The sequence below is a fragment of the Cuculus canorus genome, chromosome 3 (assembly GCF_017976375.1).
Source record: "Cuculus canorus isolate bCucCan1 chromosome 3, bCucCan1.pri, whole genome shotgun sequence".
In the NCBI taxonomy this organism is placed as follows: domain Eukaryota; kingdom Metazoa; phylum Chordata; class Aves; order Cuculiformes; family Cuculidae; genus Cuculus; species Cuculus canorus.
In genome coordinates, this window is record NC_071403.1 from 89731732 (window position 1) to 89748842 (window position 17111).

Sequence of the window (17111 nt, forward strand, 5' to 3'; positions counted from 1 at the left end):
GGGAAAAAGACGCAATAATTAACACATTACTAGCAGAATAAAAAAAAGTATCTAAAGAACTACTCAGCAGTTACTACTCAGCACACACACCTGTTGAAAAGAAAGGAGGATTTCAGAATCTTACAAGATGAGGAAGAAGTTTCTGCTAACCAAACGCAGTCGAAGATGACAGACAATATGAATTCTTCCAACTGAAGCAGGGAGTCCAATATGAGAGGAATCAAAATGTAAAGAACAGACTTAAAGTTGACAGAGCAATCTCAAAAGGAGTTATTTCACATAGCCAGCTCATTATATCTAGTGAATTGCTTCCTACTGTCTGTAAATATTTCCATTTATGTGTGAGACTTGTTAGAATCTAAGTTTTTAGCTACAAAGTTATAGACATAAATTATGTAAGTTATAATCTCCAGTCTTCCTCTCTCTGTTAGCATATTTTATAGAAAGAGACACCTCTCATGATACACTTGGTTTTAAAACCTGTTATAAGAAGCATCCTCCCTTATTTTCTGCTAAAGGTCTGAAATTAACTCAGACTGTTTGTCAATGTGCTCCATGCTGCTGGTGAAGCAGACTGTTGATAGTCTAAAACTGAAACATCACCCCACAAGCTAACAGCTTTTCAGCAGAAAGCAAAGTATCTTTTCCCCATCCCACTTCTTGATTTAATAATTCTCGATTTAGTGCAATATGACAGCAGTCAAGACTCATCACATGGCTTCTCACAGTTCTGAGCTCTGGAAGAGTTATTAATGATACTAAGGATATCTGGATATTAAGACTCGTTTCCTCTATTTCCTGCATGTCCTGGGTTCTAAAGCTGTCTGTGTGGCACCCAATTTAAAAAACAAGGGATCTGTCTATCATCACTGATCTGGATCAGTGAGAGAGGACTGGGAGGACATGGCAATGCATAAATTGAGATGGTATCTCCAGGACCTTAGAGTGACAGTGCCTTTTGGAGGAATCACTGCATTTATGAGGGCAGAAGATAATGGCAATAATCCACCCTGAGGTAGGAAAGAGAAAGATGAGATTAACTGAAGCAGAAGAAGCCAGAACAGCCTGGTAGTACCTTTGATTTTGCATTCTCCTTGTTTATGACGGTAAGAGGGTTGTGATGGCACAGGTGACAGAAACAAAAAGTGTTGCAGACATTGAGTGTGAGGACTTGAACAGCCAGAAATAGGTCAGGGTAAGCTGCCTACAATTACTTAAGTAAACAGGATAATTTGATTTGGATTGTCATTGAAAAAACTCAGTCCCTCTGCAGGGACAAGAACTGTCTGCAATTTTTCAAGACACCTGTGAAAGAGAGACAGGCTTGCCAGGCATGCAGTTGTTACCTCCAACGCACAAGAGACTGTAATAAGCCTCTATCACAGCCTGAAAGGGAGGCTGAAGAGCTCCAGATGTCTCTGGAGCCCACTAATGGAAGCTTAAAATGTCATGACATTAAAATCAGATCTGACAAAAAGCTTTTGATAACTTGTGTGCCTGAACTTAAGAAATCAAAAGAATAAACCCAGTTTATTTGGTTGCCTGATTCATTGTCAGGTGTCTTTGACCTTTCCTTTCCTGCAATTACTAACCAAAGTGAGGGGAATGCACAAGAAAAGTATATAAGTAATTGTCCCATGGATCTAATAACTGCCATCCAGTCTTTTGGCAGACAGCTAGAGTACGTAGTCTGTCAATTCTGGTGCACAGTTTACAAGACAGACAGCTTTATGCTTTTAATTTCTCCCTTCTAGAGAGGTGTAATATTTTCAAAGCCAGAGCATATCATTAGACAACCTCCAAAGACATGGTTGCAAGAACAAAAAGAAGGACCAACACATGGAAGGCTTGGTACCAAGAGTTATCCGCTTTGCTGCTGGGTAGACCAAGTTTGGAGCAAGCCTTCTTTCCAGTGTGTTCTCAGGTACTGATGCAGTTACCAGACCTCACCAGATGCACACAGCAGAGACTTGAGGAAAGGGACTTATAGGAATTATAATGTCTCCTCTACTATTAGAGAAATGTAATTTATTTGATCAAATTGAACTACTCTTTATTTATATTGTGTAAGATTTTGAGCTTACAGAAATCAGTATTTAAGCACAACTGAGGTCAGTGGCATATCACGCAGTCTTCAAGCCTGTATCGGTGTAAGTACTCCTCAATGTTTAAATGCAGGAAAATATTTTCACAAGACCTCTCAGTAAGATCACTTAATTTAATTTAAAAGGATTGGACAAATGTTTCTCTCTATACATACAACTCTCATCCCTCAGACTATTAACTAGGATAAAAAAACAGTTCTACAGAGAATGCAGTATAAAACCCAAAAGGAAGAAGTTAATGAGAACAAGCTGGAAATGTCAACATTACCAGACATTTTTTACTATTTCATGTCTAAAGAGTGAAAGAGGTATAATAAAATCAATCTTATGTTCAATAAATACTGCATAAATATTGCTAACACGAACACACCCAAGACTGTAAGATTACATGAAGGCATTGCTGAAAATGCAAGAAAACAGAAATCCCAGGCAGACATCGGCAATGTGAGGCATTCTGAAAGGAAGTTATGGAACACTGTGCAACTTTGTTATGATGAAGAAGGGGTGAAATGGAATGTAGTGGTTTTATTACTTGTGAATACTTAACTTTATGGATCTTCTTTTAAATATCGTACAACAGGCATCTTGTGGAATGTGCAGGGATACAAGACAGAGCACACGCAACGTCATTGTAGTCTTAGCACACACAGCATCATGCATTTATCAGGGTTATTCTGAGGTTACATGAGGAGGAGAAGAGTGGGAAATACAGACCTCAGACTTCAAACAATGAAGTTACTGGGCATAATTTCCTTGAGCAATGTACAATTGCATGATGGATGATTCTAAAATCAAGCCTCTAGACAATTGCAATAAGCAGATGGTTTTGGAATCCTTCAGAGAAATAATTGAAGGACCATGCTGTCAATAACTGCATCTGTGCTAGGTGGTTCAGAAATGGTGTAATATTCCAAGGTGGCATGGGAAGAATCACAGGTGGCGGAATCATTTTAAGAATGTAGACATGAAATAGTGTGTCACTACTTGTAACTGAAAGGAATCGGAATGACTGTGCCTTATTTTTCATGTATTCAGGAGAAAGGGAAGTGAAGTATTGGTTGGCCCACAACATACTATCCTAATAATACCTCTTGACAGAGTAGACCTGTGCATATGCACTTTATGAGTACACATACAGGCTATCGTACATGTCACATCAAGACAGAACCATGACATATACAGAATGCAGTTCAGAGCGCCAAGCAGACATTGTAAGTGTCTATTGACATCATTGTCAAGAAGAAACATTTGATTTGAAAGTATCACTAAATTTTAACTATGGAATGCAATCACATAATATATCCTCATTTATCTCCATCAGATTCTATATCTTACCAGCTATAAATCCACTGAACTGAAAGAGATGTGAATTAATTCCTTCAATTTTACTATTCATAGATGAATGCATTATATTAAGGAAATGGAAGGCTGTCAAAACATGGAAGGCAGTCTTTCTGATAGTAAAGCTTTGACTATGATCATATATCTATGCTTTTCTGTAGTCCTTACTACAACTTATACCATAGCATTTGTGTCCTTCACCAGAATGTTCTTGAAATTTGAAGATACTTCCTTTTGTAGTTCTGATTTTGATGATTGCAATGTTAGCATTATTCACCATGCAAAGGTAATATAAACTGTCTACTGTAGGATTATACTTCTGTTATTCGCCATCTGTGAATTTAACATTGTAGAAGAAAAAAAAGTAAGTTTCATTCTGTACAATAGAAATATCTAACTAAGAATCGTTAGGATTTTGTTAGGGTAAGGATTACTTTCACAAACCTATGTGCAATAGCAACGTTCTTGAAGCATGCACAGTAAGACGAGATAGAGTACACAACTTAATTTCAAGCAATTACTTAAACACACTCTAAACTGCTGCAGCTCTGAGAAATCACATTAACAAAAAAGCAAACTGCTATAAAGAGAACAAAACTGTATTTTCTTACATTTATTCAGCACAATCATTTTAGTTTGTTTCAAAGCCTACCTAAAAATTCTTGGTTTATGATATCAGCACTTTCAGTATTACTTCCCTCTCAGGTTATTCTCCCTCAATATTTTGTTATTATTATGTTGACTTTTCAGGACAGATATTGCTTCATTTTATACAGCAGTGCACATACTTCTAGTGCTTCAATATAGACTTTCTGGAATTGCTCTTCTACAGTTAAAGTACCATTGCCAGGTAAGCTGCATTACTTAATCTTGAAACACATGCATTGTTTTGGTAGCCTAAGTCTATTGCTATATGTAGTTCCCAGTCTAGTCATGGTTGTAGACACTGTTTTCACTCTTCTTTATGGCAGCCTTCATAGTAGAGACTCACAGCACACGTTCCTGTAGAGCTACTCAAGCCAGATGGAGGAGGCTCACACAGGAAAAACTTCAGCCTTGCATCCTGGGGAATTTTCTCAAGGAATTGCAGTTATTGTACAGTATCTTTTTCCTTACATACTCTCCTATTCTATTTTTTTTACATCTTCTGTATATAAAATTACTATTTTGGTCTGGAGTATCCTTTGGGATAGTGGTTGTACTGCGAATGTCCCTGAACCCTCACCAAACAATGTAAAAAGCAAGTCTTCTTCCTTCTCAGTTCTTTCACAGTGGTTGACATGAGTTGCACATAGGTCCCTTGCTGAAGCTATATTACAACACGTGTTTACATCAAATATTCCAAGTATTGATAATTTAAATATTTCACTATGGGGGAAACGGGCTAAAACCAGCTCTTCACTATCTCATAGTAAGCAGTATACTAGGGGTAGCATGTATCTAATTCACACATCAAAAAAACCCTCATCCCTAAATGCAAATCCCCATTTCAAAATTCAAAACAACCAAGACCCTTAGAATTGAGAGAAAACACTAAATAAGAACAAAGAATGAAGATGAAATTGGAAGAAGCAGAGCAACTGATTGTCTGTTTAATAACCATGTTGCTGTTCCTGAAATGTTATACCCAAAAAAGAAATGACATAGAAAAATCCATAGCATTTGTCAATCTGAATGACCAAATTAACTGCCCTGAATTTGTTAGGAAACTGCTGATATAATGAAGCAGTAAACAGAGAAGGGGAAAAAGAACTTGTAAAAAACTTGCACTTCTTCCTTGATTTGGCTTCAGTTAGACAGACTTATTAGCAGCTTTTCTCACTCAAGAACTCCTTTTATTATCTGAGGTTTCATTTTTACATACAGAACTTTGCTCTGTTTGGCAAGCTCTTTCTAAAATCTGAAAGTAGTTGTCTTCTCTTTCTGAAGAATGCATGAAATAATGAACTTGCCTCTAACACCAAATAAAGAAAAAACATTTTTTTTCAGAAGCTCACTCATTATATACTATTCTTAATTATACATTCAATTAATGACAGTTTTCAGATTTTCTGCAAGATGCCTGTTTATTTAAATACCTTTTCTATTTCAGTAACTTTAAAACTAGACAGATAAAGGACTACCTGACAATTTATGCCTTTTCCATTTGAATGTTCAAACAGAAGAAAAAGGCCATCAGCCTTTGCAGTTCCTTATCCTTAGGTACAAGTGAAAGATCTATTCCATAAGCTCTCAGCACAAAGCTAATAATAAGCCCCAGAAAGAAGTTTCTTCCTAACACAAAGGCTAATTAAAAAACTGTAAGAATAATCTTAACTCTAGGAGACATTTTCATACAGGGGGAAAAAAGAGTCTTGTAAAAAGTTAATAATATCTTTTTCATTATCAAACATACACAATAAAAATACTATTTAAATGTTTTTAAGGAGAATAAATGAAGTGCAATGAGATTTTGTTTACTTATCTCAACATACAGACTGAAGTCCATCTTCTAATTCATATCAGCCTGGATTTGCTGCACCCACTCCCGTTTTACAATATAACACTATATTAATTATTGTTTTCATCACATTTATAGCTCAAATCCCTAGCCATAGAGTAGAATTCCACTGTGCTTGGCACTAGAGGAACATCAAATTAAATCTCAGGTTTCTCCAGATTAAAATCCCGGGCTCCTTCACAGCAAGATAAAATTTTATTAGAATAAATATTCCATGCTTTTATCAACAGGAAATCTGGCATTTGTATAATGGTCTTTGTTGATTTATAAATTATTCAAGGAAAATAAGTTACAAATTGGTAAAGGGTACAGCTGGAGATGGAGTATTCTTTAATTCTTCTCCCATGAAAAACCCACATTCAAGCTGACTTAGTCTTGTTCATCTTGCTTCTTCTAACATTTTTTCCAGACTAGAAAGTATTTCTTCAATCCAGAAGCAACAGAAATAGCTATTTATACATGTACATTTTACAGACTCTCACACCTGCTGTTGTAACAGCTCATAAACAGCATTTGCATTACTGGGAGACAGACGCGGGTCTACTTAGATAATATCCACTGTCTAAATCTGCTCCCAAAAATTGCCTTTTTTTGTGCTGAGTAAGAATACTACTGCCTCTACCAATGATAAATCAGAAGATTTAAGTTAGCTCTGCCTTGGTTTAACTGCACCAAGCCCTGGCTTGGCCAGTTAGGCTTGTTACCAACTTGTTCTGAGAATTTCCTGTGCAAGCTGGACCTTGGTACTAGACGTTTCTTGTTGGGATGTGGGTTAAGCATGGCATAACAGTAAAGGCCTTGAAAATATGGCCACAGGCTGAAAGCAAAAGGTCCCAGAACCCATAAATCAGTGAGGGTCAATTACTGGGCAGTGACAGAACACAAGTTCTGAAGCTGGGTGAACATTACTTTTGCTATAAGAAAAGAAGCAGCAGCTGACTAAGGAATATCAACGAAGAAATGAAAAAACAAGCCAAGTTACAGGATAGTGTACCTGCTGTAGCCTTGGATAATACCCATCAAGCTTTTTCAACACTTAGCCCAGAGGCAGAGGCCAGTTTTATATAAACAATATAAACACATTTATAAATAAGTAAGATCTCCAGTTTGGCTGGATGGGAAGAAGAGATGCAACACATTCTTATTGTTTCAGCTTTCCTTGGTAGACAGATTTTGAGGCTTATCTTCTCAACCTTGGTGACTAAGGCAAACAAGAAAGATGCTAAACACATAGTGTCAACTCTGTGGTGCCATATGCTAACAGGGAAAAGGAAGGCTTAACAGGATATGAAGTGATAATGACTGCTAATGACTGCCAATGGATATGAACTAAACATTAGCTTAAAGCACATAGTTAAAGAATGTCAGTCTTGTTAATTTTTTTTTTAAGTTTATAAGTGGCTTATCTGTCTTCTAAACATTCCCACCACAGCAATCTTTAATTCTCTAACTGATGCATATACAAATATATTCAGTAACAATAAAAGTTGTCAGAACTTCGTGGAGCAATGCATTGAAATAAAATCATTATTACTTTAGTTATTCTTTGCACGTGGAGTGTGGAACTGGCAAACACAAAATACAATTTAACAACTGTGTGGAATTGGTGATGCCATCTTTGTGATGACTGGTGAACGCATTTACATAATACAACATAGGACACAGGGTTGAGCACCATAACTGACTTAATTCCAGCAATGTTCTCTAGATGAAAGTAAAAAATAAACCAAGAACATTTTTTCCAATAAAAAGTAATAAAATTTAAAAATCAAGACATATGTGTAGCAGGTGAATCTTTAATATTTATTGAAGCAAGGGGTTAAAATTCAGCTATCATGGTTTTACTGTTTCCAAAGCTGCCAGGCACTAAATATTTTCTTCTGTTTTACACTACCTAATTTGCTTGAATGCATTCTTTGTAAGGTGAACGGTATTAGCTATGGCATATATTCCACATAAAGTGAAAGAGAATAATTGGAAGAATTGACTTGCCTCCTAAAATTTAGTGCATAAGAAGGTATTACTAGGGGTATTTTTACAGTTTTTAAGGTTAAATAAACAAACGAAGAAAAAAACAAAAAGGATAAGAGGATGTTTTGTCACATTAGTGATATGGGCAGGAGAACTGAAAAGATTTTGAGTAGTCTTTAAATACTGTAATTCTTGAAAATGCCTACGTATGCATACAGTATTAAGTTGGCATTTTATCATACAAAGGTATTGAATATTGTTACTATAATTGGTTAACTTTAATTATATTTTTTTTCATTTTCTTACCAGCAACTGGAAAATAAATTTAAATTGAATTATAAAACAGCTGTCTTTCACACAGCCATTGTGACACTGGTATTATTTTAATTTCTCCTAATTTATGGCCTGCAAAAAACTAGGGAAAAAAATAAGAAAAAATACACACCTCCTTTTCAAAATGGATTTGACACATGTTGCCAAATCTTTGTTATCAAAGACAAAAAGCATGCATGCTGATGACTTCAGTGGTGGCAAATTTCACCACATTTTATATTGTCTACTATGCAGTTTTTGTTTCATTTTGAACAAGCTTACAGTTACTACATGTTTTTATCCTTTAAATATTAAAATATTTCTATCATTCAAAACATGTCATTATGGCACATATACTCTTATCAGGAAAGTATTCAGGCAGATGTCCAAGTTTGTCTCTAGTTCGGAAAGCCTCTCAGTACATTTTAAAATCCATTTATTTAGGCTTGCTGAATACCTTCCTAGTATAAAAAATGCTTTATCTCACAGACAGTATGCAAGAAGGAGAAATCTGAATGCACTTCTTTACTGTTAACTATCGATTTTTTCCCATCAGTGCACGATGCAACACTGAATAAAGGAGAACTATTGTGTAAAGATTTCCAACACATTGTGAGCAGACATACCCATCCAGAGAGCAGTCACCATAACACCTTACAAACGGTTGGAAGCAAACCATTACATAAAAGGCAGCAAACACCAAAAACCCTTATCTTGAACCTCTGCTCTATATTTTGGGTAGGCAGTAAATGTCTTAGAACCAAATTAACAATGGGGTAAGTAAATGGATTTTCATTCTCCAAAGAGAATGTATACATCTGAGTGAAAGGATATGAAAATTACATATTGTAAATTAGCATAATGCCTTTTCAAATGACCGGAGTCTGACTGACAAGAATAGAGTAAAGTGGCAAAGGGCAGATGCACTTTTGTAGAAACCTTCATTATCTTTCATAGGAGTATAAGTGATAGAAGGCAGGCTATGAAGCACTAATTAATTGTTTTGAATTCTGTAGTTTAACCAAAGCAAGTAGTAGTTTTTTTATTACAGAGATTTCAGAACAAATCACTTGGTGTATAAATCAAGTCTGTACTTCAAATTTCAGTACAATGGCAACCATTCTGAAGGCAAAGGAAGAAGGCTGTAACTTTTTTTTCCAGTCAGGCTCCAGACATTTGTTCTTTTCTTCCAATTTGGTTTCATAAAAGCTTAGTACCTCCACTGGTAAAAAAATACATTTCCCCCAATTTAACAACAGTAATTGCATCAGTTTCTAAGCCATGTCTGCAATTTTTCTGACATTTAAATTATCTCATAGATATTACAAAAAGTTTAACATCCAGCAACAATCCAATTATGTAAATTATGCAATTATCACTTCTTCCATGCAAGTTTATTGTCATGCTAGTTCTAAAATTTACTGATGCTAAAGAGAAAAAGGGCTTCAAAGTTGTGTTGGATTCAAAGGCATTTAAGAACTGAGGAAACATCATGCAATGTGGCACTTGTAGTCTTAAAAGGTATTTTTAGTGCTTCTTTTAGGAATATTAGTACTTTGTGCTCCTAGTGAGACAGATTAGCTCTCTAGTATGACTGAAAATTAACCTTGCAAGCAGGTAAATATGCCTATAAAGTGTTTTCATACATTTTCAGCTAAATGAGTGAGACAATCCAACATACCAGCCATGCAATCAGCCGTGCCAGTGTTATGGAGAGGGTGGCTTAGAGCCAGTCGCTCAATAGCCTTACATAGGCTTAAATCAGGCACGAGACCTCATTCTGAGATAAGCTATGATCTTTTATTTTTTTTTTAAAAAAAAGAAAATGCTGTAAAGACTAAACAAAGACTAATCAGTAAGTCACTAAGGGCTTACCTATCTACCATGCAGAGTAAAATAATAGAAAAAGCAAAGGAATATTACTAATTTCTATCTATAACTACCAGCAGAGGGTATGGTCTTGTCTGAGATCAGAATATGCAGGATGTAAGTGTAATCCTTGTCATAGAATCATATGGGGTGGAGATCATCTTTGAGATCACTGAGTCCAACCCTCAAACCCACCACTAAACCATGTCACTAAACACCACATCTACATGGCTTTTGAATATCTCTACAGTTGGGGACTCAGCCCCTCTTGTTCATTATTATGCCTAGAAATGCAGAAAGTGGATTACTGTGTGCTAAGTTTTAGGTTACCCATCTTCTGATACACCTGGTGCACCTGGGTTCAAACCAGATATCACAATTCAAGATGTTAACACACACCTGTGCAAAAGAATGAAATACGTTAATCTCAAAGCCAACAGAGGATTTGTCTTCAGGAGGGACAGGTAAGCTCTTAAGTAATGATGATACAATTCAATGGGAATGTGACATAATAATAAATGAAAAGAAAAATGTTCTTTCTGTGGAAATCTGTGGGTTCATGTTGTTCCATGTTTTAAAACGTGCTATCTTAGAGAGAAATGAAGCTGTAACAGTCCAATATTCTTTGTTTTGTACAGCTGTATTTGTACAGGCAGCCTGTAAATCCTGTGGGTGCTGGGGAGCTTTAAAGTTGTTCCTGTTTCATTGAAGACAGTATATATATTCCCCACTATCTTTCAGCAACAATGGTCTCTGTCAAAAGATGAAATTATTTACATGTATATATAATTTATTTTCATGATTCAAAGTTGTATATCTATACATTTTACTATGAGAGAAAAAGTTAAAAAGTACCTCAATGTTAGTAGCAACACTAAATTAACCAGAAAGTTACTCTATTATCATTATATTTTTCTATTATTTCTAATCTAAATAATTATTTTTCAATTCCACCAACAGCTAGTTAATTATTACTATTTCTTGTTGAGAAAATAGTCTCATATAACCCTATTAATGCTGTGACTTTTTTACCCAAAACTGAACAAACTTTTTTGTAGTTAAGTTTCTCCATCTATAGAGCCAGTGGCAAACACTGTTAAGATTTAAAAAAGCACCATAAAGCTCTTTAGTAACAAACACCTATATAGTTAAAGATTGCAAATATTGGTGATACCTAGTTGTTTTGAAAACATGTTATTATATCTGGAAGAAATTTTAGTTTTGTTTACATTTGTAATGCTTCTTAGAGAATGTGCAGCCATATTTAAAATCTAAAGTCCCAAGGGACAAAATATAACATAGATTTTATTTCAGTTGTGCATCCAAAATATTTCACATTGTACACATTGAAAGAAACCTAATATTTTTTGCACTGCCTATTGCTTTATTGTTCAAGAAAAAGTATGAAAAATTATAATTAAACCAGATATGTGGCTGTCATTGAATGTACCAAACTAGTAAGAGAACAGAGTCGGTGTCCCATTTGGCTATGTCAAGAGCAGACTGCTCAGTGCCACTCACAACAAATACCGGCGTCATACTTGGCATGTCTGAGCAGGACATGATCTGACTCTGTAGCATGTCCAGAGAGCAACAAAGCTGGTGAAGGGGCTGAAGAACAAGTTTTACAAGGAGCAGCTGAGGGAAGCAGAGTTGTTTAGCCTTGAGAAGAGTAGGCTGAGGAGAGACCTTATTGCTCTCTACAACTACCTCAAAGGAGGTTGTAGAGAGGAAGGTGCTGGCCTCTTCTCCCAAGTGACAGGTGATAGGACAAAGGGGAATGGCCTCAAGCTGCACCAGGGAAGGTTCAGACTGGATATAGGGAAAAAATTTTTCATGGAAAGGGTCATTGGGCACTGGAACAGGCTGCCCAGGGAGGTGGTTGCATCACCATCCCAGGAATTATTTAAAAGACGGGTAGATGAGGTGCTCAGGGACATGGTTTAGAGGCAGATAGGAATGGTTGGACTCAATGATCTAAGAGGTCTCTTCCGACCTAGTTATTCTATGATTCTATGATCTCAGTTCCACTTAGTGCTAGAATATCTTAACTATAGAACACTTAACACTGGCTAAGTTCTCAGATGAAGTGATTGCTATACACCCTGAGACGGAATAAATAATTCTATGTACCACTGATCTCCCAGAATACTTGTAGGTAGCATCTCCTCCCAAAACTACGCCATGGCTTGGACTACTGCAAAGTGTAATTTGGCTTCCACTTCCTATTTTCAAGAATTAGAATTCAAACCTGCTAAATAGAACCTTTGAAATAAGGTTTAAAATGACAGCACTTTCTCATTTACAGTTGTACCAGCTCTCCCCTGCATGTGCACTCTTACTCTAAGGCAGGAGACAGATGAAGAAAGAGAGTAGCTGTTGAGTATATTCTCCATTACATCAGCATCAATCTGAAGCAAATATAAAAGCTGTACAAGCACAACAAAGACCACAGCCTCCTCCGCTAATGCTACAACTTACATATCTATTCTATCATTAGAATGAACTTTGGTTCTCAGAGGTTTTTTAGAAGATGTTTCAATTTTCTGTTGCACAGAAGTTTTTTTATGGCAACTTGGTTCCAAAACAGCTGTTTACATTTCAGTCTTTCTAATATTATCTGCAACTGACATTAAAAGGGAAAACACTGATATTTTAAAGCAAATCACTACGCACAATATTTCTCTAATTTAAGTAGTTTCATTTCCCCATAGGTACAACTTGCACGAATTATGATTTTGAGTGAAGTGAGAGCTGATCTCACTTCACACTTCAAGAAAACCCAAGCTGATTGGAAGACAGCAGGAAAGGCAATCATGTATTTAATTTTCATTAAGGAAAAAAGCATATTCAAGACCCATTACATGGCTTTCTCACTAAACAAAAACTTTCAATAGGTAAAGCTACGCAGAAAAGAAGTGCAGATAGCTAATGTTTTAAAAGCAGAATAAATGCATGCTCATGCACTTTGCAGTTTGTATACTGAGTTAAAGTCAGTGTTCCACTCCACTATTCCATTTTTTCTTTTTGTTTTTTAAAAGACGGAAAGTTTTACAGGAGTCTTTTTATGTATTCCCCCATATAAAGAAAGTGTCATTCACGTGCCCTGTAATGTCCAGAAAGAGCACTCTCTTCTAAAGGATTCAGAGAGAAGTACAGAGTGTATGTTCAATCATACAGGCAAAGTAGTACAATCAACTAAAAGATGACTTGTATAATGGCTTGCACTTATGATTAAGATACAGCTCTCCTGTGGAACAGAATAGGAACTTTATTCATGATGAATAAAACATACAGTGAGGATAGGGAAGGAAATAAAAATAAAATTACAGTCCTATCTCTTGTGCTCTGACGCTACAGGCATTAGTATTATATAAAACCTGATCAATATTTTCGTTAGCTTCAAAGGTAAAAGGGCTTTGAGATTAAACTAAGTTTAAACTCTGGGAAACACAATTAAGAAAATAATACTTAAAAGAATCAGTACCGTAGTTTGTTCTTATTCTTAGTAATTCCAGCAGCATGGTAACTACTGTGAAAGCAGAGAGAAGATCCTAAGTTGTATTTAGTCTTTCCTAGAGAAAGCATAAAAATAAGAATCCTCTAATGCAGGATTTGTATTATATTGAGGTTTTTTTCAGGTTCACTGTTAGATATGTAGACTAATCTGGAAGTCTCTGAAATAAGTTCAATATGCATGAAAATATAATCTAACACGAAGCTCGAGAGCTCTGAAAAGTATATAACCTACATTAGCCTGCCTGTATGAAAACAAGACAAATAAATATCAGCAGTTAAAATAAAAAAAAAAAAAAAAGGGACACAGAAGAGTCAGTTACATCAGCTTCTTACACATTTGCGGGTGACAGCTTCTGGGCTGCGAGCACACATTGCTGGCTCATGTTGAGCTTCTCAGTGACCAGGACCCCCAAATCCTTCTCCACAGGGCCACTCTCAATCACATCATCCCCCTTCCTGTATTGAAAACGGGGATTGCCTCTACCCAGGTGTAGGACCTTGCACTTGGCCTTGCTGAACCTCGTGAGGTTCTCACAGACCCACTTCTCCAGCCTGTCCAGGTGCCTCTGGATGACATCCCGTCCATCCACTGTGGCAACTGCACCACTCAGCTTGCTGTCATCTGCAAACTTGCTGAGGATGCACTCGATCTCGCTGTCTATATCATTGAAGAAGATACTAAGCAGCACTGGTCCTAGTACGGAATACTATTTGTCATGGATCTCCATCTGGACTCTGAGCCATTGACCACTACTCTTTGAATACGACCATCCAATCAGTTTCTCATCCACGGATCTGTTCACCCATCAAATCCATCTCTCCAATTTAGAGAGAAGGATGTTGTGGGTTAATGTGTCAAAGGCTTACAGAAGTCTAGATAGATCGCATCTGTTGGTTTACCTGTGTCCACTGCTGTGATTACCCCACCATAGAAAGCCACGAAGTTGGTCAGACAGGACTTGCCCCTGGTGAAGCCATGCTGGCTGCCATTAATCACCTCCCTGTCCTCCATGTGCTTTAGCATAGCTTCTAGGATCTGTTCCATGATCTTCCCAGGCACAGAAGTGAGGCTGACAGTTCAGTAGTTCCCAGTGTTGTCTTTTCTACCCTTTTTAAAAATGGGCACAATGTTACCCTTCTTCCAGTCACCCGGGACTTCTCCTGATCACCATGACTTTTCAAATATCATGGCGAGTGGCTTGGCAACCGCATCTGCCAATTCCCTCAGGACTCTGGGATGACTCTCATCAGGTCCCATACATTTATTTATGTTCAGGTTCCTTAGGTGGTCCTTTAAAGCATACACAGTTTAGATATTGTTTTAATATGCGAAGATCCAACTAAGTTCACCTGTCAAGGCAAAACAAAAAATAAACAAAAAGCATGAAGGAAGTAATGGTGCATATCTTGCTCTCATTTAAGCAATTATATCTTCAGTAACAACCAAACATAAACCATGCAGTTCTCACAGGGGTATGAAATATCAGTGCACAAGTCTTTAAGTTTCTCTTCCAGGACAGAATTCTATAATATAGAAACTACTAAAAGGAAAAACAGAGTGAACACTGTTCATACCAAAAATACATCTCAAAGAATTTACTGTATTCCATAACTTCTTTCTTCTCCTTGTACTTGTTCACCAGAAGTCCTTTCTTCTGGTACATGCACACTTAGCTGTGGGTTCCTTTTCAAGATTGATTTCAGGTCTTTGACAAAAAGAGCAGCTTTCGGCAAAAAGAGGGCTGATACAACAGCAATCTTGGCTAAAAGGAACAGCTACCTTAGCATTCTCAGTGTGGCTCTTCTAGAGATGTAAAACCTTGAAGCCTTCCATGAATGTTCTATGTATTCATTCTGTGACTGATCAGAAAGAACAGGGACAGCACCCATTTGCCAGAAAGATGGGAGAAAGTGAGAGAAGGCCTGATAACAGAGCAGAGATTATCTACTATCTAGGCAACCATATGCAGTTATTATCTAGGTATCAAAAAATTTACTGATCATCTGGCAGAGACCACAGTCACTCCCTTGCACATACCTCAGTCGGCAGTACATGGATGCAGGACACAACGTGGCCCAGAATAGAGAAGGAAGTCCTTGTCTCCCTTACGAGACTGTCAAATTAAGGAGACACCAATGTCCACTCAGATTTTGAATTCTCAGAGGAGCTGTAAATTGGCCAAACTCTGACATGTTTCTATAAATTGCATTCTTTCTACTAGAATAAAGTTTGATTTTTGCATTTTTACCCTTCCCTGGGTTAAGGCTGTGAAACTGACTCCTGCTAACTGTTAGGAAGAAACACTTTTTCTTTTTAAGCTAATATCTTCTCTAGCTAGGATACAGTACTGCACTGTGCTGCTCTGCTGTCATCTCACCTAGACAGGTATATCAGTAGAATCTTCCTCCGCAATGGCCCTCACACTATTAATTACATTTTTGGTGTGATAACATGCAGTCAAATATGACAACTTATTCCAAAATATGAGGCATAAACCAGCTCCCTAGCTACAAAGAAGGATTATTATCTTGTGTTTGAGTCTATGAATAGAGACTTGATCTTCCTTAATTCAAAGACATAGGGACATCTTTTATTTTGGGAACTCTGACATAACTTCACACTCTCACAATCAGAGCAGAGAAGATTTCTTAAATTCATCAGAAAAATATAAAAAAGTAGTGGAGAACTAGACTGCTGAACTGGATGGTGCCAGTGCACAGAGTTCTGTGCTTAGGGGAGATTTGCCTTCTGAAAGCAGAAGCGTGAAAGCAAAATGTGAGGCCTCAAGCAGAAATTAGCAACCCCAAATAAGATTCTTCTGTTGACTGAAGAATGATAATGTGCAGGCAAAGTCAAATCCAGTATGTGAATGATGAGACAGAAATCTGTGGTAGCAGCCTCTGATATGCCAGTAGCAGCACTTATGGGCTTTTCTCAGGACAGATGTACAAAGCCAAAAGTTTCATCTGCGCAAAATACACAAATACAAAATAAGTTGTACTGTGAACACTGAAACTAATGAAGTCTGGCAGTTTCCTAATCTGTGCTTTAATACTGCCTAATCACTCCCCAGAAATACCTCCATTTTCAGTTTCCGTGGCTGGATTCCTCCTCACAGCTTTTTCTAACATCAGCTACTAATTAAACTAAAGAATTAGCAGCATGTATTGTGGCTGGTGATACAAGTGAGAATGTAAATCCTTACTGATCAGATACTTCCCAGTATCCAGGATGGAGACTATTTTGCCTGGCTTAGGATTGATTAAAATTGAGGCTCCTTACACAAAGACTCATTTTTCACAAACTGAGAAGTTCACATCTTACAGATGTTTACTTCTCTTGCATAAATTCAGATGCAAGTGATCAATTCGTTCAAAATCCATTGAGAAGAAACTGGTAGACAAACTTTATTTTTAAAAAAGCAGTTTAAGATAAAACACCCCAAATGTGGTTTTAATCCATCCACAAAATCCAGGCTTTATCTGTAAGAAGG

At 36.9% G+C, this 17111-nt stretch overlaps 1 protein-coding gene across 1 annotated transcript in view; it reads right to left on the reverse strand.

Moving 5' to 3' along the window:
• The window catches only part of CNIH3 (cornichon family AMPA receptor auxiliary protein 3), a 134346-nt gene that overhangs the window by 2414 nt on the left and 114821 nt on the right, over window positions 1-17111 (reverse strand). The window lies entirely within an intron of this gene.